We start from the raw sequence: 25780 nt of genomic DNA, 5'->3' as shown, positions 1-25780 counted from the left end.
GATACCTCTCAAATATGCCTGTTTTTCCTTTTTGCAATTCCATTTTGTTGTGGTGTATGACTACATGAATATTGCTGCTTTATGCCATGCTCCTGTAGGAACCTTACAAACTCATTTGAGAGGTACTCTCCCCCTCCATCCGACCTTAGGCATTTTATCTGCAAACCTATTTCTTTTTCAGCCATAGCTTTAAGGGTTTTGAAATGCCCAAAAACTTCACTTTTCTTTTTTATAAAATACACCCAAACTTTTCTGCTATAGTCATCAATAAAAGTGACAAAATAATGACAGGCTCCAAGAGATGCAGCTTTAGTAGTCCACACATCAGAGTGGATTAATTCCAATGGCTTCTCACTCTCTTGAACATGTCTAGGAAATGGTTTCCTTGCCTGTTTTCCAAATTGACAGGCTTCACATATCTTATGCATTTCTGCAACCTTGAATTTGGGCAATCCTGCAACAATATTTTGGGCCTGCATTGATTTAAGTCGCTGTACATTAATATGACCAATGCGTTTATGCCAGATATCAATATCTGCAACTACACTGGTCCCATGTGCAAACATTGCTGCACTCAATTCAGACATGTCTACATCCAATGTAAACATTCTGCCCTTCTTCTTTCCTTTTGCTATCAAGCGACCTTTATTTTTCATATCCTCAACAAAGCATCCATGAGGATTAAATCTATCCTGCAAGCCCTGCTCAACCATTTGACCAACAGAAACCAGATTCTTGGTGATATTCGGGACATGAAATACATCGGACAGGTATTTCTTTTTCCCATCCTGCATAGACAAAGGAAATTTTCCAATCTGCACAATAGGATGTGCAGTATCATCACCAGTCTCCACAAATCCTGGTTTTTCCATTTTCCTTACATCCTCCATCCATTCTGCATGACCTATCATGTGGTTTGATGCACTTGAGTCAACATACCATACATCATTGCTTTCTTCTGCACTTGTCACAGAATTGTTCATGTGCTACACCATAAACAGATGCTCATTTCTGTCATCACCCTGTCTACTAGAGGATGCATAATTTCCTTGTTGCAGTTTCCATTCATGATGTCATTCTGCTTTTTATAGCAGTCTTTAGCCATATGACCCATTTTACCACAATAGTAGCATTCAACATTATTGTTTGCATTTTGACCTCTTTGCCATCCACCACGACCTCTTTGGCTCCCCCTACCTCTAGAGTTACCACGTCCTCCTCCATAGGACTGGTTTTCTTGAGTTTGCTGCATATTCTGATTTCTACCACGGCCTCCAAATCGGCCTCCTCTACCTCTGCCTCTACCTCTTCCAGCATTTGAGTAGAAGACAGCTTCTTTTGAAGTTCCTCCTGAAGAAGATGCACCACCATTTCTCTGTTCCTCAGAAATTAGAAGAGCAATCAACTCCTCAAAATCAGGAAATCTTTCACGAACTGAAATGGATGTCCGAAACTGCGCATAATCCTTTCCTAGACCATTCAAGGTCACAGAAACTAAATCATCATCTTCCACTGGCGACCCAATGGAAGGAAGTGCATGTGCAATCTTCTTCACCTTCATGTGGTAGACATTGATGCTCATATTTTCTCTTTGCACATTATGCAACTCTTGCTTGAGCTGTATTTTCCTGGCTTGAGTATTTGTGCTATACATTTTTGACAAAGTATCCCATGCCTCCTTTGGCGTACTTGCATCCTGAATATGCACAATCATAGAGTCTGAAATGCTGATAGACAGCCAATACATAACTTTCCTGGCTCTCTCATGCCATGCTTTAAATGCCTGCATTTGCTGTTGATTGGGAACATCAGGAAGAACTGGTTCTTCTTCATTTCCTGCAACAAATTCCCAATATCCTTTTCCCATAAGGAAATTCGTCATTCTAAACTTCCATGCTTGGAAGTTGTTCTTGTCAAGCTTTTTAGTGACAATCTGTGAAAGAGAATCAGATGCCATTACAGAAGACTGCAAAAAATTCTGTCACTGCAAAAACCACAGCTTCACCCTCACAAGGGAAAATCTGCAAAACTGGCGAAAGTGGTATTTGACCACACAGTCACTTCCTAGTGACGATTTTGCATCAACAGGCAACAGGGATGATTCTGTAACTCCCAATGTCTCTGCACACAAATGCAATTTTTACAGTAACTATTCACCGACCTGTAGAACAGTGGCTGCATAGCATAAAACTGGGCTTGCTACCTGCAGAGATCTGCTCCCAAAACAGAAAATGAAAGCAACACTGCTCCTCTTACCAGAACACCGCGAGCTTGGCTTGCTTTCTTGAGCTCCTTACCACGAACAAGGCTCTGATACCATGTTAAGATTGTGGGAGAGAAGGAAGGAGTCTCGCTTGAAGCTTTCTTGCTTGCACAATGGGGGAAGACACACAAGGGTGGAGGCTGAAAACAGTTTTCCTCTTCTTAGTTGTGTAAGCCAAAAGAACTCACATACAAAGAAATAGAAGAACCCTATATATGGGTCTCAAACCAAACTCAACTAACTAAGGTGGCATACTAACCAAGCCAGAACTAGAGTAGATAAGGATAGCTATCATGTAGCTATTATTCATGGGTGGTATACCAACCGCATCTGCAACTAACACGTCAGTGACATAAATGCACAACGGTCACCCTGGCATATCACGAGTGGAGCTCGATATCTCAACATCGACTAACCGAGACCACCCTGCCGTAGGATGGACTCAATGGTCACATCCACCACGCTTCCCTTGGGGGTTATTTTAGTTATCTAATTACCTACCACATTATGTTTGGCACATAAAAGCATCTTCCTTAATTAACCCGTTAATCATAGGTTCCTTTACGTAATTTAGGGCACAGACACTAAGACAAGATGAAACAAGATCAAACACTTCCTTAACTTATCTTCAGATTAATGTTTGTCTCCCGCCCAAACAAGAGAATTAAGTGTCCCTTTTTGCCTTCGCAGAAATAATAATTTCGTATCCAGAAAATAAAAACCCGAAGGTTTATCCTGCCAAGATTCTACCCTATAACTAGTATCGGGAGCCTCAGGATCCCATCCTGAGTCACGTAGAACACTTGTGTAGGGTCTGGAGGCATTGGGATTTATGGCCAGAGCCCCCCTGGCATCCAAGCATCCTCCTACGCCAAGTAATTTCCACGGAGAGACCTCTTGCAGCGGGTTCAGTCCACATTCCTGGAGCGGATTCATAACCCCCTTGGTTAGGGTTTGGCAGTTCGCAGGGGTAGCTAGCACCATCCTTCCTTAATTATCCCTTTAGGAAATCATCCACAGCTAAAGCAACCAGCCTAATAACATTTACTAGGGAAAACATCCCTTTTGTTCCCATGGCAATTTATCCTTACAGTTCCCGCCATGAAAATATAATCACTTGGATATTCATTCAAAACCACAACGAATCCTTAAGTATCCTTCCGGAAACAATCAAGCTGAAATAACCAGCCTAACATCCTTTAACTAGGAAAACATCCTTTCCTAATCCAGCAAGTAACCACTTTTCTTACTAACCTCTTTTCCATCTTAAACAAGGTCAACCCTCATTAGAAACATCAATCGTAAACCATCTCAACAAGTCCCTTAAGCCACCGTTGCATTGGAACTTAGCTTATCCCTACTTAAATCATTTTCAGTCTTGATATACTGCCTCCCTAGGGTTTACTCTCCCCCTTGGGATCTAGGGTTGCTCAAGGAACAACTTTAACGGTTATCTTCTAGATCTTTATTAATCAAGGCTACCTATTTAGGGTAGAAGATTAACCCGTCTTAAGCCCTTTAATGGCAAATACATGCATTTATGTTTTTCATGATACATCGGATTAGGGTCTAACTTGGCCATCTTCTCTCTAAGTCAAATTTTAACTTTATACTACAATTTCGAGGCTATCATACAAAACTTGAATTCAAGCACTTCAATGTACGGTAAAATTGATGCAATCTTCCTATGCAACCTTGACATGCTTATTGTTATATTTTATGCAATTTTCCTTCAATGCATCATCTATTGTTACTTGTTTTTCAGTTTCCTTTCCTATTACTCATCTAATGTAACACTAATGACTTTTACCTATTTTATGCATGCAATTCTACCTCTATTTAAGAATTCAAGATGCGTGAGAAGAATCTAAATCTTAGTACAACCTTGATATGAGCTATAGTTGCCGGAGGGTTGGTGGTATTAATGTCTCCGCTTGCATTGGATATGTTCCTAACTCCGTTTGCAACTTCAGCACTTGTGCTCCTTGTAACTTGTCTCTTGGGTGCCATCCTTGTGCGTTCTTGGTCTTGCAACCCTTGAGGTAAATCGACCGCTCTCGCCTTGGCAGAAGGAAGTAGTATGAGGGTTCACAAGGAATCTAAGGCCAATCAATGTGACTTCAAACATGCATAACTCTTCTTCTTCTTTTACCCTCTCCCCAATTTGTTTTCCCTCTATCTCACCCTCTCCATCTCATAGTCTTCTCCCCCCCTCTCTCTCTCCCTCTTCTTCTTCTTCTTCTCCTTCTCCTCTCTCTCCCTCTTCTTTTTCCTCTTCTTCTCTTCTTCACCTTCTCTCTCTCTCCTCTTCTTCCTCTTCTTCTTTTCTCTCTCCCTCTTCTTCCTCTTCTTCTTCTCTTCTTCTTCTTCTCTCTCTCCCTCTTCTTCCTCTTCTTCTTCTTCTCTCTCCCTCCCTCTTCTTCCTTTTCTTCTTCTTCTTTTCTTCTTCCCCTATCTCTCTCCACGTGATGATAATGACCAAGGGGGCTGCGCCTATTGATCACGGCATGCTGAAGCTGCCGATGCTAGGGGGGGGGGGCGTTGTGTCTAGACGGAGGGGGGGGGAGGGCTTGCTGCAGTTGTAGCAGGGGGCCGCTGTGCCTCAGCCCCATGAGGGGCTTTATAGGGGGGGAGGGAGGAGGTGGAAGACGGTCGTCTAGCGGCTGCCACCCCTCCCACCTGGGGGGCTGCATGCCCCCCCCTAACTCCCTTTTATTCACACACACACTCTCTCTCCCCGCCATGCAGTCGGTAGGGGGAGAGAGAGTGAGAGTAAATTTTTTTTTTAAAAAAAGTAAAAATTTTCTTAAGGGGGGGTCTCATGGGGGGGGGGCACAGGGGTCACCGGGGGGGGGGGGGGGGGATAATATTACATCCTCTCCCCCTTAGAGGAATCGAGATGTCCTCATCTCAAGAAGACCTGGGAAAGACAAGCACAACTTTTAGCCAAGTGATTTAATCACTTAACACCTTAGCTAACATTTACGATCAAGTTAGACAATGATAAAAAGTCTTATTTATTTATGAGGGCATAACCCTTTGAGTACATTTATTTTGGATAAGTAGGACAAGCTGATTGATACATCAGTTTGGGGAAAATAGGATTGTGTTACAATCGGCTACAGGGACGGAATAATAATATGGAGTGGGGTCATGGATTTTCAGGAAACGGTAAGTCATAGGAAGCTTGGGGTATCCCTTCCTTTGACACCCATTCTTCTCATAGCGCCCTAATACATTGATCTTGTCGGCATAGATTACCCAGGTCACCTCTTCATAGACATACTTGTTCTGCTTGACTTGCCGACCGCTAACATGCAAAGTTGCGTTTACATGGGCTTCGACAAAAATGAACAGCTTCACGATCTTTAAATCCTCCATCCACTTGATTCTCTTCAAGTTGATCTGAAGGTACGCGAGTCGGTGGTCTGCTATGTAGTATATTCCTGAGTCTCCCGTCCATCTCCGCTCCGCATACAGAGGCGAAGGGTTATAGATGTGGTCCAAAATATCCATCATACCAAGCCTTTGACGATAATTCGAAGCGTGCATTGCAGTCATGAACATGACCTGGAACACCAAGAACTTACTCCATGCCTCGTGACTCTGCAACCCAGCATCCATAAGTGAGTAAAGAAACGTTTTCAACAAAAAACACTACTCTATTCCACTCACCTTCCCCTGACTATCCCCTTATTCCCTTTATTTTCCTCCATTGAGTTCCTTGTAATCATTGGATCTCGTTGGTTCGCTCTAATACCAACTGTAACGTGCCCGCTCCTCAAATCGCGGGACACGTTTTAGCAGTCCATCGAGAGATATATCTAGAAGACACCACCCAGCACTTCCAAGGAATGACACAGGGTTTGCCAACTAGGGTCTCTCGAGTCAGCCTTGCAACAGAGCTTATCCGGCCATTCCCACTAGGATCGACTTGAAGTCCGGGTTCCTTGTAGTCGGATCTTCCTAACAACCTTCTAGTGTCGGTCTGCAAACCACACTTGGTTCAAAGAGAATGGGAAACGAGAGGGATGCATCGCTCGACCTCTCTGTCCATAGGGCATAGTCCCATTCTGGTCCCCTAAAATGGTATGAGTCAGGTTTTTAACTTACAAGTTCTAAGGTCCTCGTCTATCTAATGTTTGCATCAATAAATTCCATTGAGGAAAGCTCTCGGCTAACGGAGACCACTCTGCCGTAGGATGGACTTGACGGTCACATCCACCACGCTTCCCTTGGGGGTTGTTTTAGTTATCTAATTACATACCACATTATGTTTGACACATAAAAGTAGCTTTCTTAATTAACCCATTAATCACAGGTTCCTTTACGTAATTTAGGGCACAGACACTAAGACAAGATGACACAAGATCAAACACTTCTTTACCTTATCTTTAGATTAATGTTTGTCTCCCACCCATACAAGAGAATTAAGTGTCCCTTTCTGCCTTTGTAGAAATAATCATTCCCTATCTTGGAAATAAAAACTCGAAGGTTTATCCTACCAAGATTCTGCCCTGTAACTTGTTAGAATATCAAGCTCCTATTATTCTCCTGTCAGTTTGTATAACCCACATTAGCTGTGTCCAGTTGTATTAGCAAGTGTGGGACATTAAATAAGTCGGTGGTCTTAGACCCAGTATGAATGGTCCTATGGACCTTAGTACTATTGTATACACTTATGTTATGTGTGTGGTCTATTAGATAATGAAATAAGAAAGAGAGAGCACTCAGCTCTTCACTCTTGTCTCTGTCTCTGAATCTCAACATGGTATCAGAGGACCCATGATTGGGCTCTGTGGAGAATAGCATTATGGAAGAAGACCTAGAGATTGAAGGAAAAAGACCTGCTGTGTTGAAGGACTGACTGCCATTGTTTCTGCAGAGGTATGTATTGAATGCATCTTCATTATACTTGAAGGAGAGTGTGTCAGGACCTATTTGGAGCCTTGAGGAGGGTTGGTTGAGCACTTGGAAGAAGACCTTGGTCATCATTATGAAGAGAAGCTACTGCTGGAGGTATTCTAACAGCCTACGTGTTTGCAGCTGATTGCATGATGGTTTGCCTTGGCTGCTCATGGACATGATAAGCATCATCTATGCCATTTGTAGCTTGTACACATGCTTGAGAAGACATGATAGTTTGACATGGCAATGGTTAAGTTGGAGCTGAGATAAGAGCTGAAAAAGTTGGCTACAGATCTGAAATTCAGACCAAGCCTGCCACAAACAGGGAATACACAGCAAGTATACTTCTTTGACATGAGCTTGGGAGCTCTCTGACATGCCTGGAAGGACTTGATATAGCATACATATGCTTAGGAAGACATATGTATTGAATGTCATGCTTGGAAGGTGTAATTTCTTGATGAAATCACTCAGATTTGTGAGCACTTGACATATTGAAAACTATCATTCATAGTTTACAGGAAGCACTTATCTATCTTGGAAGATTGCATGTTTTTTTGTCGGCCTTGATGACATGTATGACATGGGATATGTTTGCTAAATTGGTTGTGGATTGGTATGAGCATTGGATGCTCTTGGAAACTAAAATTTGGATCAGAAAACAAACACTTTGACACTCTATTGGTTGATCATGAACAATGAATGCATTGTCTGACATTGCTCCTGAAGACAGGACACTCATCGGTGTTGACAGGTTCATGTATTGGTTCCCATGTATAGTGGCATATGTCTGTGACATTTTGAAGAGTTTGGTGGACTAAAATACACTATCATTGACTATCTTTGCTTGGCTGAAATTTACAGCAAGTGTACCTTGCTCTTGTACTTGCAGTACATGATGTATATAGTGTCAGACTGACATGTCTCGAACTCCATATACAGAGATAAAACTGTGAACTGCTGTAAGTGTTCCTGGGGCATGTATCCTCTATATTGAACTCAAAGAAGAGCTGCTGATTACTGTCATTTTCAGCCTATAGACTGCTTGTCTGTACATGAACAGGTTTCCCAAATACATGCTGGTTTTGCATTGAATGCAGTCCGTACATGCAGGCTACAATACCTAGGTGATTGTCAAGTGTCAGGAGGTGAATGTACCATTGTTTTCAGGCTAAAATGCTGATTGTTTGAGCACAAGGGTTGCTGAAAATTGTCATAAACAATTGCAGGCTGAAACTGAATTGTTAGGAAGATTTTGGCTTGCAGGTAGTCAGACAGAGCATACGACATGGCTAATGCATAGAGGACTGACAACATAACCTAGATAGTGGGTGAAAAGCTTGACAATAACAATTATGCCATATGGAAGTTCTACATGGAGAACTTCTTAATAGGGAAAGGCTATTGGGAGTTGGTGACTGGAGCAGAAGCTGAACTTGAGCTCCCAGATCAGACTGATCAGAGACGATTACACCGAGCTTGGACAAAAAGAGCTTGTAGAGTCTTGCACTGGCTTTCTTTACGTATCTCAGATGCCATGGTAATGTAGATAATGAATTGCAGCTCTCCTAAGAATGCGTGGGACATTTTGGTCAAGTACTATGGCACAACCACAAGTGCCAGGAAGATACAGTTGAAGCAGAAGTTCAAAAATATGGATAGAAAGAGCAGATCTATACAGGATTATGTCACAGAGGTTAAGACCATTCTGGATTAGTTGGCATCTGTTGGTTCACAGGTTGAAGATGAAGACATGGTTGCTGTGACTTTGAATGTCTTGGGGCCTGAGTATAAGTCTTTTGACACTTCTGTGTGTGTGAGGGCTGAAATGTTGAGATGACAAGCTCAACACATGCAGTCATTAATGATGGACTACCTAGTTAGATGGGTCCACACGTCTATACTTAGCACGTCGGTGGTCATTATGACTCTCACATGGCCACTGACTCATTACTTATTATATTCAAGTTGTTACACCTATTTACAACTGGCATAGTTATAGTGCCAGTCAACTAGTGTAGTTGGTTATGCATTGTTTGACTTAGTAGGCCACTTTCCTTTATATTGTATCTTATCTATACTTTGTGTACATTGTAAAGAGTGTGGAAGAAGAAGAAGAAACCAGCAAGAAAACGTTTTGGCCTCTATCTCTCTTCTTGTCTCTTGAATGAGCTTCTCCTTGTGCATTCTGTGTGTTCGGCGCAGCATCTTGAGCAAGTCTCCCCACCACACGATTCTTGACATGGTATCAGAGCCATACCATTGAGAGAGGCTGATTTCGAAGGCTGAAGTGAAGGAGAAGAAACAAGGTTCAAGCAATCAAGCCACGGGTAAGTTCTCCCATTCTTCCACTTTTTCTCTTGGACAGTGCATGTGGAGGCACTAGAAGCAGGGCAGATCAAAAATCTCAGATTGCAGTGAGATTTGGTGTGCGCGACGAGCGCTGTGTTTTTTGCAAATTATGCCCTTTAGGACTTTGTTGCTGCTATTTTGGCCATCCGAGGTCATTTCAAGCCCCGTTTTAGATCTGTAAGGTTGCGGACAACAGTTCGAGATACCCTGCAATTTCAGCTATGTCTGCCGTATATAGGTGCACAGGTTACAGATTTCAGATCTGTAAGTTCAAAGGTATTTACCAGCGAATAAACACAAGGTTTATCTGATTGCATGTATTGTTGAGCAGACAGTGAAAAAGGCTGTCTAGTGTATTGATGTGCACTACAGGTTGAGGGTTGCAGAAGATTTGCTTGCTGTTTGGTATTAGTTTTGTGATAATGGCAGAGAACAGTAGAAACCCCATCATTGAGAAGCTCGACAAGAACAACTACCCTTATGGAAGTTCTATGTCATGAACTTCCTTATTGGAAAAGGCCTCTACGAGTTTGTTTCAGGTGAAGAAAAGGAGCGAGAGGTGAGTGATCCTCCAACTGCAGAAGAGACAAAGGCACGAAAGGAATGGAATGCTAAAGACAAAAAGGTCATGTATTGGCTATCTACAGTAATTGACAATAATATGCTGGAACGTATTAGAAATACAGAGAATTCATATGCAGCTTGGACCGTACTTGAAAGTATGTTTTCCGTAAATACAAAGGCATGAAAGATTCAACTCAAGCAAGAGTTGAATACATTGAAGAAAGGGAAGATGTTTATCAATGAGTATGCACTGAAGGTAAGGAGCATTGCAGATGCCTTGGCAGCGATTGATGCAATGCCCGATGATGATGATTTGGTGTCATCTACCTTGGGTGGACTTAACAATGAAAAGGCTTGGAAGTCTTTTGTAACTTCCGTATATGTCAGAAAGCCATTTCCAGATTTCGATGAGTTGGTCTCCCTTATCATCACTGAAGAGATCAACCTGCAGAGTGAGACATCTGAAAGAAGTGGTGAACAGGTCCAAGCTTTCTACTCCAATTCAGGAAGGGGACGTGGCACATTCTCTTCAAGAGGCCGTGGTAGTGACAACCAGCAAAATAGATTGAATCAACAATTTGGCGATATGTAGGTTTCAGGAGGTAGTGGTAACTTTAGAGGCAGGGGGAGCTTTAGAGGAAGAGGTGGATGGCAGAATAGAGGTTCTAACAACTCTGGTATTGTGTATCAGTACTGTGGCAAAACAGGTCATATTGCAGCCCAATGTTATGCTAATAAAGATGATATTCGCAGTGGTAAGTTGCAGCAAGGAAACTATGCTTCGTCTTCACGACAGAATGAAGAAAAAATGAACGCGTGTTTGTTATGCAATATATACTAAATGCTGTTATAGGAAATGGAACACATGATGATGTTTGATATATTGATTCAGGTGTATCCAATCATATGACTAGCCATGCAGAATGGTTTGGAGAGATGCAGTATTTGCAAAATGTAGGTTATGTGCAGACGGGTGATGATTCATGCCACCCAATTTTACACATTGGAAAAGTTTCCTTGTCCTTGCATGATGGTAAGACAAAGAGTCTTTCAGATGTATTACATGTGCCATCTATTACAAAGAACTTAGTGTGAGTCGGTCAGATGGTAGAGCAAGGGCTGCAAGTCAAATTTAATGCAAAGGGCTGCTTTGTAGAAGACTTCAATGACAAGTGCAGGTTGGTTGCAAAGGGAAGTAGAGTTGGACGTATGTTTACTTTGGATGCTGGAATTCCTACTACGAATGCTGCTATATACAAAGGCTGAAATTAATGCAGTCCAAAGGGTTGGTTACAGGTTTGCCTACATTTAGAGTTGCAGAATTTCATAAGGTATGCGAAGCATGTCAGTTTGGTAAGCAGGCAAGACAACCCTTTTCACATGACAGAGATGTAAGCAGAAATATCCTTGATGTTGTGTATACAGATATTTGGGGGCCTACACAAAATGTATCTCTTGGAGGTAGTTCATACTTTGTCACATTCATTGATGATTGTTCTAGAAAGTTGTGGGTATATTTTATGAAGGAAAAGAGTGAAGCATTTGAGCACTTTAGAACTTTCAAGGCTACAGTTGAAAGAGAAACAGGCTTGAAAGTAAAGTGCTTGAGGTCAGATGGAGGGGGAGAGTACCTTTCGAATGAGTTCAGTGATTTTTTGAGGTCTCATGGGATAAAGAGACAGTTCACATGCAGGTATACCCCACAGCAAAATGGGGTTGCAGAAAGGAAAAACAGGCATATTGCAGAAGTTGCACACGCCTTGATGGCTGAAAAGAATATGCCTAAGCATTTCTGATCTGAGGCTGTTCATACTGCTGTTTATATTATGAACAGAACTCCCACAGCTGTAGTTCATGGTATGACCCCCAAAGAATGTTTTACGGGTAAGAAGCCTGATGTCTCACACTTGAAGGTATTTGGCTGTGTTGCATATGTTCATGTGCCAGATGAGCTACGGAAGAAGCTTGATCCAAAGCCAGAAAAATGTGTCTTTATTGGATACTCTTTAGAGAAGAAAGGGTATCGCTATTATAACTCTGTCACATGTAAGTTCAGAGTGAGCAGGGATGTCATCTTTGATGAAATGAGCAGTTGGTATGCATCTAGTGGTGATGCATTGGATGATGATGATAATCATGACACTCATGTGTAGGCTGAAAAGCAAGAATCATGGACTCTTAGTGGACCAGAGACATCATCTGGTAGTCCTTGGTCTGGGAGACTAAGGAGTAGCTCTACATCTTCAGGTGCATCTAGTAGCACTACGGGTAAAGACAAAGGAAAGAATAAAGTGCCAGATGGCATTGATGCAGTTCTTGATGGAGACTCCAGTGGCTCAGAGAGCTTGGATGATGAGCTTGGTATTCCTTCTGTCAGGACACCAGGTGTACAGAGAGCTCATAATAATGTAAAGGCTCCATTGAGTGATCCGGTGGTACGCAGATCTAACAGGGTCAGATACCCTGTCAAAAGATTTGGTTTTGAAGGTTATGCATCTCACCATTATGCTTATATGGTGAAACTAGTTGAGAATGTTGATCCCACTTGTTTTGAGGATGCTGTTGGTCATACTCATTGGGATGCAGTAATGGATGAGGAGATGGCTGCATTAGAGGCCAATAAGACTTGGGATCTAGTATCATTGCCAAAGGGCAAGAAAGCTATTGGATGTAAGTGGGTTTATAATATTAAGCACAATGCAGATGGTTCTATTAGTAGGTACAAGCCTAGGCTAGTTGCAAAAGGCTATGCCCAGACATATGGCATAGATTATGAAGAAACCTTCAGTCCAGTTGCTAGGATGGCAACTGTCAGATGTGTGATTGCTTTGGCAGTAGCCAAAGATTGGAGGTTGCAGCAAATGGATGTGAAGAATGCCTTCTTGCATGGTGATTTGCAGGAAGAAGTGTATATGGATCAGCCAGTAGGTTATGAAGATTTAGAGCATTCCACGTATGTGTGCAAGTTGAAGAAGGCAATCCATGGGCTCAAGCAAGCACCTAGAGCATGGTCTGACAAGATCAAAGAGTATCTTGTCAATATTGGCTTTTATGTTTCTGATGCTAATCACTCACTTTATGTGAGAAAGGGAGATGCAGGTTTGGTCATCATAGTCATCTATGTGGATGACTTGATTATTACAGGTGATAGTGATAGTGGGATTGCTGAAATCAAGGACTTTTTGAAGAAGAAGTTTGAGATGAAGGATTTAGGTGACCTAAGGTACTTCCTTAGCATTGAGGTGATCAGATGTGATGATAGTATATGGCTGTCCCAAAGACATTATGGCTTGGATATGTTGTCCAAGTATGGTATGACAGCATGCAAACCACTTTCAGTCCCGTTGGAGCAGAATGTAAAGTTGAGTGCTGATGTTGGGGATGAGATAGAAGACCCTACTATGTTCAGGAGGATAGTGGGGAGTTGATCTATATGACCATTACAAGGCCAGACTTGAGCTATGCTATTAGTCTTGTGAGTCAGTTTATGCAAGTACCTAGAAAGCCACATTTGGATGCAGTCAGACGCATATTGAGATATGTGAAGTCCACATTACATTATGGACTTTTCTATGATACAGGTATAGATATACAAGTATTTGGATACACAGATGCAGACTGGGCTGGTAGTATGTCTAATAGAAGATCTACCAGCGGATACATGTTCTCTCTTGGTAGTGCAATAGTTACTTGGAGCAGCAAAAAGCAATCTACAGTTGCTTTGTCGAGTACAGAGGCTGAGTATAGAGGTGCTGCTGTTGCAGCATGTGAGGTAGTATGGCTACAAAAGTTATTGGCTGATTTAGATGTGCAGGTGGAAGGTCTAGTTGTCATTTATTGTGACAACATGAGCAGCATACAGTTGGTTAGGAACCCTGTGTTCCATGACAGGACAAAACATATTGAGGTACATTACCACTTTGTGAGAGAGAAGGTACTAGCAGGTGAGATTGACTTGGCGTATGTCAGCACATAGGATTAGATAGTTGACATCTTCACGAAGGCATTGGGTACAGAGAAGCTTCAAAAGTTTCGAAGCTTATTTGGAGTTTTAGAGATACAGTTGAGCTTGAGGGGGAGTGTTGAGATGACAAGCTCAACACATGCGTACATTAATGATGGACCGCCTGGTTAGATGGGTCCACATGTCTACACTTAGCACCTCGGTGGTCATTATGACTCTCACATGGCCACTGACTCATTACTTATTATATTCAGGTTGTTACACCTATTTACAGCTGGCATAGTTATAGTGCTAGTCGACTAGTGTAGTCGGTTATGCATTGTTTGACTTAATAGGCCAATTTCCTTTATGTTGTATCTTATCTATACTTTGTGTACATTGTAAAGAGTGTGAAAGAAGAAGAAGAAACCAACAAGAAAACGTTTTGGCCTCCATCTCTCTTCTTGTCTCTTGAGTGAGCTTCTCCTTGTGCATTCAGTGTGTGTTCGGCGCAGCATCTTGAGCAAGTTCCCCCACCATGCGATTCTTGACATGAAATACCTGATTTTAATGAGCTGGTTGCATTGCTTATACATGAGGAGGTTAAACTTGGCTTGGCTACAGGGTCAAGCAGTTCTAAAAATAAGGATACAATTTTTTATTCGAATTATCGCGGCCGTGGCAGCCGAGGTAGAGGCTATGGATCTGGTAGAGGAGGCCATCAGAATGCATCCTATGGCAATAACAACCAGCAGGTATTGAATGCAAGAGGTGGTGGAAACTTTAGAGGCAGGGAGGAGATCTAGCCCTAGAGGTAGAGGCTCCTGGCAACAGCAGCATCCATCTGACAATTCGAACGAGGATAAGGATTGTCATTACTGTGGGAAGTATAAGCATATTGCCAAGGACTGTTGGAAGAAGCATAGCAATCAGAAAGGCAAACAACATGGACACTTTGCTATGTCTAGTCAGGCATATGATACTTTAGGAGATAGATTGTTTGCCATGCAATATGTAAAAGACAGAGTTGCTGAAAAATCCACTAATGATGCAGTTTGGTATATTGATTCAGGGGCATCGAACATGTGATTCCTCACGGTGATTGGTTCACTGATATGGTGGCTGAAAAACATGGCTATGTCTGTATAGGTGATGACATGCAACATAGCATTGAACATAAAGGCAAAGTGCCTCTTGTGGTTCATGATGGCATAAAGAAAAATTTGCATGATGTATTGCATGTTCCTTCGATTACGAAGAACTTATTGTCTGTCAGGCAGAACTTGCAGGTTAGATTCAATAAGCATGGCTGCTTTATTGAAGAGTTTGGCAATGGATGCAAGTTGATAGCTCACGGTCACAGGAATGGCAGAATGTTTACTCTTGATGCTACCTTGCTAGAGCTGAATTTAGCTATGTTTGCCCATGGTTTTGGCACTATCAGAGATTTGGAAATTTGGCACAAGAGAGTGGGGCATGTGAATTTGCAAAGGCTGCAAATTATGTAGAAAAAACAGCTCGTTACAGGTTTTACCCAAGTTCCAATACTCAGATATTGGTCATGTATGTGATGCTTGCCAATTTGGTAAGCAATCAAGGTTGCCATTTGTCAGGCATGTAAGGCAGAGTACGCATCCATTGTCGTTAGTGCACTTTGATGTTTGGGGGCCAGCCCATAATGCATCTATGGGAGGCTCGAAGTATTATGTGACATTCATTGATGATTACAGTGGCTATACTTGGGTTTACATTTTGAAGACAAAGGATGAGGTGTTTGCTATTTTTCAGTAGTTTAAAAAGCAGGTTGAAAAGGAATTTGAGTGCTATATCTCTTGCTTAAGATCAGATAGCGGTGGGGAGTATGTGTCGAATGAGTTTGACAACTTTCTAGCTGAAAATGGCATACGCATGCAGCTTACCTGCAGCTACACTCCTCAACAGAATGGGGTAGCTAAAAGAAAGAACAGGGCCTTGATGGAAGCTGCTCGTGCCATGATGAATGAGAAGAAGATGCCGCTCTATTATTGGGCTGAGGCTGTTATGATAGCCATGTATATCTTGAATCGGACTCCCACTGCAGGTATTCATGAGATGACACCGTTTGAGAAGCTGTATGGCTATAAGCCGGATGTAAGTCAAATGAAAGTTTTTGGCTGTCTTGCTTATGTGCATATTCCAGATGAAAAAAGGAAGAAGCTAGATCCAAAAGTGCATAAGTGTGTTTTCATTGGATATTCACAGGAGAAGAAGGCATACAAATGCTATGATCCCTCTACCAGGGAGACCTTGGTGAGTAGGGATGTTATTTTTGATGAGATGGGTTCTTGGTATGTATCATCGGCTATAGTGCCATCGGATATGCCTTCCACTCATGTATCTATAGTTGATTTGCAGTAGAGCACTGCTATCACAGGACCTAGTAGTTAGACAGTATTCCCATGGACAGGGAGATTGAGGAGCTCACCATCCACTGACACTAGTATGTCAATGAGGGGGAGATATGATGTCTTGGACAACAAAGGAAAAGAGAAAGTTACCGAGGATGCATCTGGTATGATGAAACCTGGTAGAATGACTTCTGGATATGAGTCTACTGACACTTTAGATAGTGAACTTGGTATTCCGGCTGTCTATACACCTGGCGCAAGGCAGAGCAAGTACATTTCGCCTCATGAGAGAGGGGAATCGAGTAGTGCACCACAGCCTAGACATTCACAGAGGGTTAGATACCCTATTGACAGGTTCACATATAGTGGCTACACTACAAAGCATTATGCTTACATGACAAAAGTAATGGAGATCAAAGAACCAGGTACATATGCTGAAGCAATGGAAGATGAGAACTGGTGTGTAGCTTATGGATGAAGAAAGGAATGCCTTGGTTGAAAATAAGACATGGGATCTTGTGCCATTGCCTGAAGGAAAAAAGACCATTGGCTACAAATGGGTCTACAAAATCAAATGCAAATCGGATGGCATTGTGGAAAGGTACAAAGCCAGGCTGGTTGCTAAGGGGTATGCCCAACAGTATGGACTTGATTATGAGGAAACATTCAGCCCTGTTGGCAAGATGGTAACCATACGCATTGTGATTGCTTTGGTTGCTGCTAGAGGATGGAAGTTACAGTAGATGGACGTGAAGAATGCCTTTCTTAATGGTGACTTAGCAGAGGATGTCTATATGGTTCTCAGCCAGAAGGGTATGTTCACCCTAATTTTCAGCATTATGTATGCAAGCTGAAAAAGGCACTCTACGGGCTGAAGCAGGCTCCGAGAGCTTTGCATGCTAGGATCAGTAACTAGCAGAGATTGGGATTTACTATTGGTAGGGCTGATCACAACCTATTTACAAAGAAGACTAACAGTGGCTTGGTAGTGTTGGTCATATATGTTGATGATTTGATCAGCACAAGTGTGGGACATTAAATAAGTCGGTTGTCTTAGACCTAGTATGAATGGTCCTACGGACCTTAGTACTATTGTATACACTTATGTTATGTGTATGGTCTATTAGATAATGAAAGAAGAAAGAGAGAGCACTCATCTCTTCACTCTTGTCTCTGTCTCTGAATCTCAACATAACTAGTATTCGGAGCCTTAGGATCCCATCCTGAGTCACATAGAACACTTGTGTAGGATCCAAAGGCATTGGGATTTACGGCCAGAGCCCCCTTGGCACCCAAGCGTCCTCCTATGCCGAGTAATTTCCACGAAGAGACCTCTCGCGGCGGCGGGTTCGGTCCACATTCTTGGTGTGGATTCATAACCCACTTGGTTAGGGTTTGGTGGTTCGCGGGGGTAGCTAGTGCCATCCTTCCTTAATTATCCTTTTAGGAAATCATCCACAGCTAAAGCAACCAGTCTAATAACATTTACTAGGGAAAACATCCCTTTTGTTCCCATGGCAATTTATCCTTACAGTTCCTTCCATGAAAATATAATCACTTGGATATTCATCCAAAACACAACCAATCCTTAAGTATCCTTCCGAAAACAATCAAGCTGAAACAACCAGCCTAACATCCTTTAACTAGGAAAACATCATTTCCTAATCCAGCAAGTAACCACTTTGCTTACTAACCTCTTTTCCATCTTAAACAAAGTCAACCCTCATTAGAAACATCAATGGTAAACCATCTCAACAAGTCCCTTAAGCCACCGTTGCATTGAAACTTAGCTTATCCCTACTTAAATCATTTTCAGTCTTGATATATTGCCTTCGTAGGGTTTACTCTCCCCCTTGGGATCTAGGGTTTCTCAAGGAACAACTTTAACGATTATCTTCTAGATCTTTTTAATGATCTATGTGATTTCACCTTGACCTTTATTAATCAAGGCTACCTATTTAGGGTAGAAGATTAACCCGTCTTAAGCCCTTTAATGGCAAATACATGCATTTATGTTTTTCATGATACGTCGGATTAGGGTCTAACTTGGCCATCTTCTCTCTAAGTCAAATTTTAACTTTATACTACAATTTCGAGGCTATCATACAAAACTTGAATTCAAGCACTTCAATGTACGGTAAAATTGATGCAATCTTCCTATGCAACCTTGACATGCTTCTTGTTATATTTTATGCAATTTTCCTTCAATGCATCATCTATTGTTACTTGTTTTTCAGTTTCCTTTCCTATTACTCATCTAATGTAACACTAATGACTTTTACCTATTTTATGCATGCAATTCTACCTCTATTTAAGAATTCAAGATGCGTGAGAAGAATCTAAATCTTAGTACAACCTTGATATGAGCTATAGTTGCCGGAGGGTTGGTGGTATTAATGTCTCTGCTTGCATTGGATATGTTCCTAGCTCCGTTTGCAACTTCAGCACTTGTGCTCCTTGTAACTTGTCTCTTGGGTGCCATCCTTGTGCGTTCTTGGTCTTGCAACCCTTGAGGTAAATCGACCGCTCTCGCCTTGGCAGAAGGAAGTAGTATGAGGGTTCACAAGGAATCTAAGGCCAATCAATGTGACTTCAAACATGCATAACTCTTCTTCTTCTTTTATCCTCTCCCCAATTTGTTTTCCCTCTATCTCACCCTCTCCATCTCATAGTCTTCTCCCCCTCTCTCTCTCTCCCCCTCTTCTTCTTCTTCTTCTCCTTCTCCTCTCTCTCCCTCTTCTTCTTCCTCTTCTTCTCTTCTTCTCCTTCTCTCTCTCTCCTCTTCTTCCTTTTCTTCTTCTCTTCTTCTTCTCTTCTTCTTCTTCTTCTTCTCTCTCTCCCTCTTCTTCCTCTTCTTCTTCTCTTATTCTTCTTCTCTCTCTCCCTCTTCTCCCTCTTCTTCTTCTTCTCTCTCTCCCTCTTCTTCCTTTTCTTCTTCTTCTTCTCTTCTTCCCCTCTCTCTCTCTCCCCACATAACGATGATGACCAGGGGTGATACACTTGTTGATCACGGTGTGCTGCAAGCTGAAAATGTTGGAGGGGGACCGCTGTGTCCAGACAGAGGGGGGGAGGGCTTGGTGCAGTTGTAGTAGGGGGGCCGCTGTGCCTCAGCCCCACAAGGGGCTTTATAGGGGGGGAGGGAGGAGGTGGAAGACGGTCGTCTATTGGCCGCCACCCCTCCCACTTGGGGGGCTGCATGCCCCCCCTTACTCCCTTTTACTCATACACACACTCTCTCTCCTTGCCATGCTGTCGGCAGGGTGAGAGAGAGTGAGAGTAAAAAAAATTTGAAAAAAAAATTAAAATTTTCTTAAGGGGGGGTCGCATGGGGGGGGCAGGGGGGTGGCACGGGGGTCAGGGGGGGGGGAATATTACATTTTGGTATGATTATGAGGTGTCTTTGGGAGGGAGCTTGAGCACCTTCTCAAGCTTGTAGCAGCCCTCTTCTTATGGGAAACGAGTCTGTCAAGATGATTTCCCCATGTTCCATTGAGGGCATGGAAAAATATTTTATCCTCTCTCATTCAGATAGCTATGAGATAGCGTGTAGTGAGCACTTGCTCAAGATTGTATCTAAACCCTATCTATTTAATGACTACTTGATATGTCTTTGGGTCATAGCTTGTGCACATTCTCAAGCTTGAAAAACCCTCTCCACATTTGGAAGGAGCTTGTCAAGAGGGTTTCCCCCTCTCCCTTGGAGGGCATGGAAGAAACCTTTTCCTTTCTCATCACGCTGAGACTGATAGTACACTTCAAGCACTATTGAAGACTCATGGATATGAAGGAAGAAATTCATTTCAATACTACATTATATTATTTTAGTCTCAAAGAATCCATACACACTCTCAATGTACACACAAGCTTAGAGCTCAACCAGAAACATACACGATGGATACATACACGGGTCAATTATTTCAACCAGAATTTTCTAATGATTGTGTACAAGGATGATATACGATGGAAATAGAAAAGAAACCATTACAATGAGAATCAATGCCATCATCAACAACAATTTGGCACATAGCCCATCATTCATAACATATTGCCCAATTAGAGTATATGGTCTATAAAAGTGTATCATTATCATAAGTGTATAAATGAGTTACAATAAGTGGTTGCATGTTGCTTGATTCCATCATAGGTTTGACAATGCCTTTGTAACATGAGCATTCTTCTGATTAATGTTGGGATGTATTAGTAGTATCAACTAAAAACACAACATGAAAATGATATAGTTAATAGTAATTTGTAGAAGTATAGAGATTTTATAAGAATTTTAACTTGTTATATGCACATATACTCACATGGTGGCTTTGGAAATCCATATTGGTGTAACAATCTTTTCAAAAAGTTCTTCACAACTCTTGCATTCATCATGCTTCTCTTTTTGCAACCCAATCTTTTTGCTAGCCCAATCAAGTCAATTGGTTTCATTATAGGAATTCTATGTTCTTCATTTTAAAGAACTTGTAAAATATGTTGATTGACTACGTCTAGACTTGTACTTCTACTTTTTAGATTTTTTACAGGAGATGACCTCTTTGAGTGAAATTTTTGGTTGTGCCATCTATTATTCATGTCATCCCACTCACTCATGACTCCTCTAACTTGGTTGTACCAATAGTGATCTTCAAGTAAAGGTGTATGTCCATATCGAGTGCTTGTAATAGCACTTCACACATCATACATATCATTCAACACAAGAAGATAGGGGAGTAAATGTCCCATAAGCATATCGTCATCCTTTTCTTCGATATCAAAAGTAGATGGAAAGATGCAGTTGCTACTTGGTGTAATACAACCCCTTTAAGCATCATCATCAATAAGGATGGTCTGTGCAGCATCACACCCAAATTGCATAGCCATTTTTACCAAGGGCTTGAAATGTGCTTCAAAACTTAGCTTTCTTAGTCTATACATTTTCATTTTGTCATATCTATAGCAGTGATCCTCACACCATATGGCAAAAAACCCTAAACTATATCCTGTTTTTTACTCTAAACTTCTAACCATTGATACAACATTATGTTCTTGTGTAGTTGACGAAATTCTGACATTACACCTTTCTAGAAAAATATTCAAGAATTCTATACAATTGGGTCAAAGCACTAGATACTTGTTATGGTCATATAGTACCACTGTTAGAATGGATTTTTGTGTTGTGCTCAGTATTGTAGAAACATTAATGTTGCTACCAAATGATTCGTCCATCATTCCATCCTCCATTTTCCTTTCAGTGTTGAAAACACTTGGTGACTCTATCTTATATCCTGCTTAGTTGAAAGATTAGTAAATATCACAATGGATTGAATACTTGAACTCACAACATCACTCACATTATGCACAACACAAGACTTTAATATTCCTAAAATAACTTAGTATTTCTCTTTTAAATAAAATTTTCAAGCTATATATATATGTAAGCAAAATTACATACTCTCTTTGAAATAATTAATTAGTCAAGTTGTATATGCCATGTGTCCAATATTAATCAAACGCTCTCTTTTTTATGTGTTGTTTGGCCATATGGTCAATTTTATAGCAACTCTGTTCTTGGTCCCAAGCCTTAAGTAGGTAGACCCTGAGCATGTGCTTAAGCTTTGGGTTGTGAGCATGTGCTCAAGCTTTCTTCTATGTCCTTGAGCATATATCTCTATTTGAGTTCTCTTTGAGAAATAGTTTGGCAAAGTGCTCAATCTTGTAACAATTGTTTCTTTGGTTCCAGTTCTTAAGGAGGCAGAGCTTGGGCACGTGCTCAAGCCTATACAATTATGCTACACTTTGAAATGCCCCCAAGATCAAGATATTTCCTTGAGCTTAAGGTTAGGCAGAACTTGGGTGTACTTCTAAGCCCAATCATAGAAAATTGACCTTGAGCTACTAATTTAATACAAGATCATTTTTAAAAAACAAGAACTATCAATACATAAAAAAGAAAACACACAACAAAAAATTTAGAAAAAAAGAAGACACAAATCACCCTTTATTTGGGTATACGAGATTCATACAAACATTTGTAAAATCGCTACAAAATATATATCTACTCTATATCCATATCATCCTCCTAGGCTACAAGGTTTGCTGCACCTTTTGGATCTTCTGCAAGACTTGGTTTTGGAGTTTGTTTTCCTTTCTCACTTGTGGCCTCTTTTATTATTCGAACCTCCTCTAGTTGTCTTGCCCAAACTCTAATGTTTGGCTGAGTTTTTATCCATGCCATCAATGTTTCATGTAACTCATCATGGATTTTTGGTGTTTCTACCAAATATATCAACCGAGAAACCATGCAAACAGAACCAAGTGCACACTATAAATTGAATCTTTAAATTTTAACTATTGATTTTTACTAGTCTACTTTTTAAAAAAAGAGACCCATTGGATTGATTGGTGTACCTGAAATAATAATTGTAATAACTAGTTGGTTACCTTGTGTATGCTAGATTTCGATAATAGTTTGATAGTGTTGCTTGTTGACTGAAGGCTTAGTTATTTGAAAACCTGCACAAAATCACACAAGATGTTAATTAGAGCTTAATCATGGTGCTCAACTCACTCTTAATCCTAAGAGAGAGAGGGGGGAGAGGGAGAGAGAGCAGACGATGCATTAACCAAAATGAAAATATAATGTGATTCCATGGGAGATGAGAGCGTGTGTGTATGTGTGTGTATCCATGTGTGTGTGTGAGCGATTGATAGAGAGGGAGTGCAAATTAGACTGAATGTGGGTGTTAGAGGAGAAGAGAGAAAGATTTCATGGGACATAGAGAGATTATGCGAGAGAGAGAGAGAGAGAGAGAGAGAGAGAGAGAGAGAGAGAGAGAGAGAGAGAGAGAGAGAGAGAGAGAGAGAGAGAGAGAGAGAGAGAGAGAGAGAGAGAGAGAGAGTAGTTTGTCTCTGGTAAAAAGAGATAGCGAGAAATACATACACTGATCAGAGAGAAGATAGAGGACCGATGAAACCTTGCTGAAGATTGGTGACGATTGAGAGGAGCTCCCTTTCTGTTGGCAGAGTGGAGAAGAAGAAGAGGAGGAAAAAGGATGAGACAAAAAAGTTTTTATTGTAAATGATTTTTTTTTTGTGTTCGACGCCCTAGAAGCCATTTTTTCGTTTTTCAATAATGAAATGATGGTGATATTAAATCTTTTGAATCGTAAATCTCATCGTTTTCGTGAATCGTCTTGATTAGATATTAATTTAATAATATTATTTACGATTAAGAAAATAATGATTAATAAAACGTTTTATTAATTTGTTTTAATTGAAACGTTTTAATGTTTTAATAACCATTTTAATTAAAACGTTTTAACGTGTTTCGATGTGTTAATTTTCATTTTAATTAGTTTTTTAAATCAAAACATTAATAGACGTGTTAATGGTTGTTTTAATAAAAACGTTTTAATGGTCGTTTTAATTATCACAATATTTTAATAATAATAATGTTTAATTTTATTAAAAGTTTTGTTTTTTAATTATATAAAACGTTTTAATAAAAATTTCAATTTTATGAAAACATTTTTTAAATAAAAACGTTTAACAAAATAATTACGTTTCTTATTTTTTGATAAAATGTTTCGTTTAAAGACGTGTTATTTATTAAAACGTTTTATTTTATTTAAAAACATTTTATTAACGTTAAAAAGTTTTATTTATTAAGAAATTTTATTTAGTTTTATTAAATATTTTTACTATTAAATATTTTTAATAAAACTAAAACTTTTTAATTATTATTATTTAAATATATAACAATTGAAATGAATTTATTGTTTATATAAATGTATGAGCTATAATAAAACATTACTCTATTCAGGGATGAGGCAATTGTAGAAGTCGGGATTGTATCGAAATGCTGCATAAACATTGAGGATTTGTGGAGCTTTTTCAATGAATAGTACACATGTGATGGTGTCAAGAACCACATTCTCTTGGCCCAATTAGCTAGCAATGCGTAATTTCTTAAGTATGTGTAGCTTATATAGTAGAGGGTGATGTAATACCAATTTAGGTAAGTCAATATTTTGTACGTTTGCAAGTACTTGCATGGATGTTGGAGCTAAGTGCGTTTGATCATGTGTAGAACTCCACATGGTACATTTTGTGGAAAGAGGAAATTAAGCGAAGCTCCTCGGCTTTAACTATAGGCATATGTTATATGAGTACATGTCTAGTTTTTGGCAATGTACAAACATGTTTTTAATTGTCCCATGTTGACCAATGTAGAAATTTCTTATATTCCTCAAGTGAACACCCAAGATTGGCATGCATGGCCACATAGGCCAACAATTTTATATTGTCATCAATTTCCTTGTAACACTCTAATCTCAGTCTATTGTCATTGCATGCTTTTTCTTTTGCTATGTCCATTAGAGAAGTTCGTATCTGCTTAGGCTTCAAGTTTGGTGGAGTTTTTAGTTGAGAGGAGCATTTCTTACCTAGCATTGAGTTGATGGTGCTTATGAGTTTAATATTAGTATCTCATTTTGTTGGATTACTATAGGTTTATTCTAGGGTAGACTTAACCATTCTAGTCGCATCTAGGGATGTGACTTTTGGGATTCCACTTTGGATTTGCAAGTAGTAGCTGTAATGTCAATAGATTTAATTGTATAGTAGTTGAGGAAAATTGTGTAGCTAGATCCTTGGATAGGTTGGAAGTGTTCTCGGGCTTACTAGTTTTAGATGTATCGTCAATGGCCGCTTGGTCCCTTTTAGGTGCACGTCCTTTGTTGCTTTTCCCTTAGGATTCACTTTCATATCATGAGCATCGGCTTAGGATTGTTGTTGCTATGTTTCACATTTCTATCTTGGTGATGGTGGCATCAACTTAGGAGGCTTTAATGATTTGACTATGCTAGCAATTGGTTCTTGCCTATCTTTATTTGATACTTCTACATTCTTCTTTTCATGGTTTTCTTGATTAGACAGTCATATTGTTGAGACCTAGAAGTTTTGTCCCTTCATTTTCAAGATATGACTTCTAGGAGGTTTTATACATAACCTTGTAAACACTCATTGAGAGAGGTCATTGATCCTTGGAAGCATCCTTTGTTGTGATTTGAATATTCTTCTCTTTAGTTGAGCAACTCACTAGATCGCTGCTGCTAGACCTTTGGTTTTTGCTTCAAGGATAGAGGTGCTTTGGCTATGAGAGATTTCAGATGCTCACAAGTACTAATAACTACCTTGGGTTATTGCTTGGCAATTATAGGCGTATTGCTTGTGTCCTTCCTAGGATTTCCTTTATTAGCTTAAACAGTGTCACTAGGAAGAGGTTGCTTTGTGCTTCCGGTTTGTATTGATGTCATTTCAAGAGCCCTTAGCCTCTCATCTATACCAACAACTCCCTTATGTGGTTGCACCTTA

This window comes from Lygodium microphyllum, chromosome 7, assembly GCF_053477565.2.
Source record: "Lygodium microphyllum isolate KBCC chromosome 7, Lygodium_microphyllum_v1.1.10, whole genome shotgun sequence".
Classification (NCBI taxonomy): Eukaryota; Viridiplantae; Streptophyta; class Polypodiopsida; order Schizaeales; family Lygodiaceae; genus Lygodium; species Lygodium microphyllum.
The sequence above is the reverse complement of the archived record's forward strand: the minus strand, read 5'-3'. Positions refer to the sequence as shown.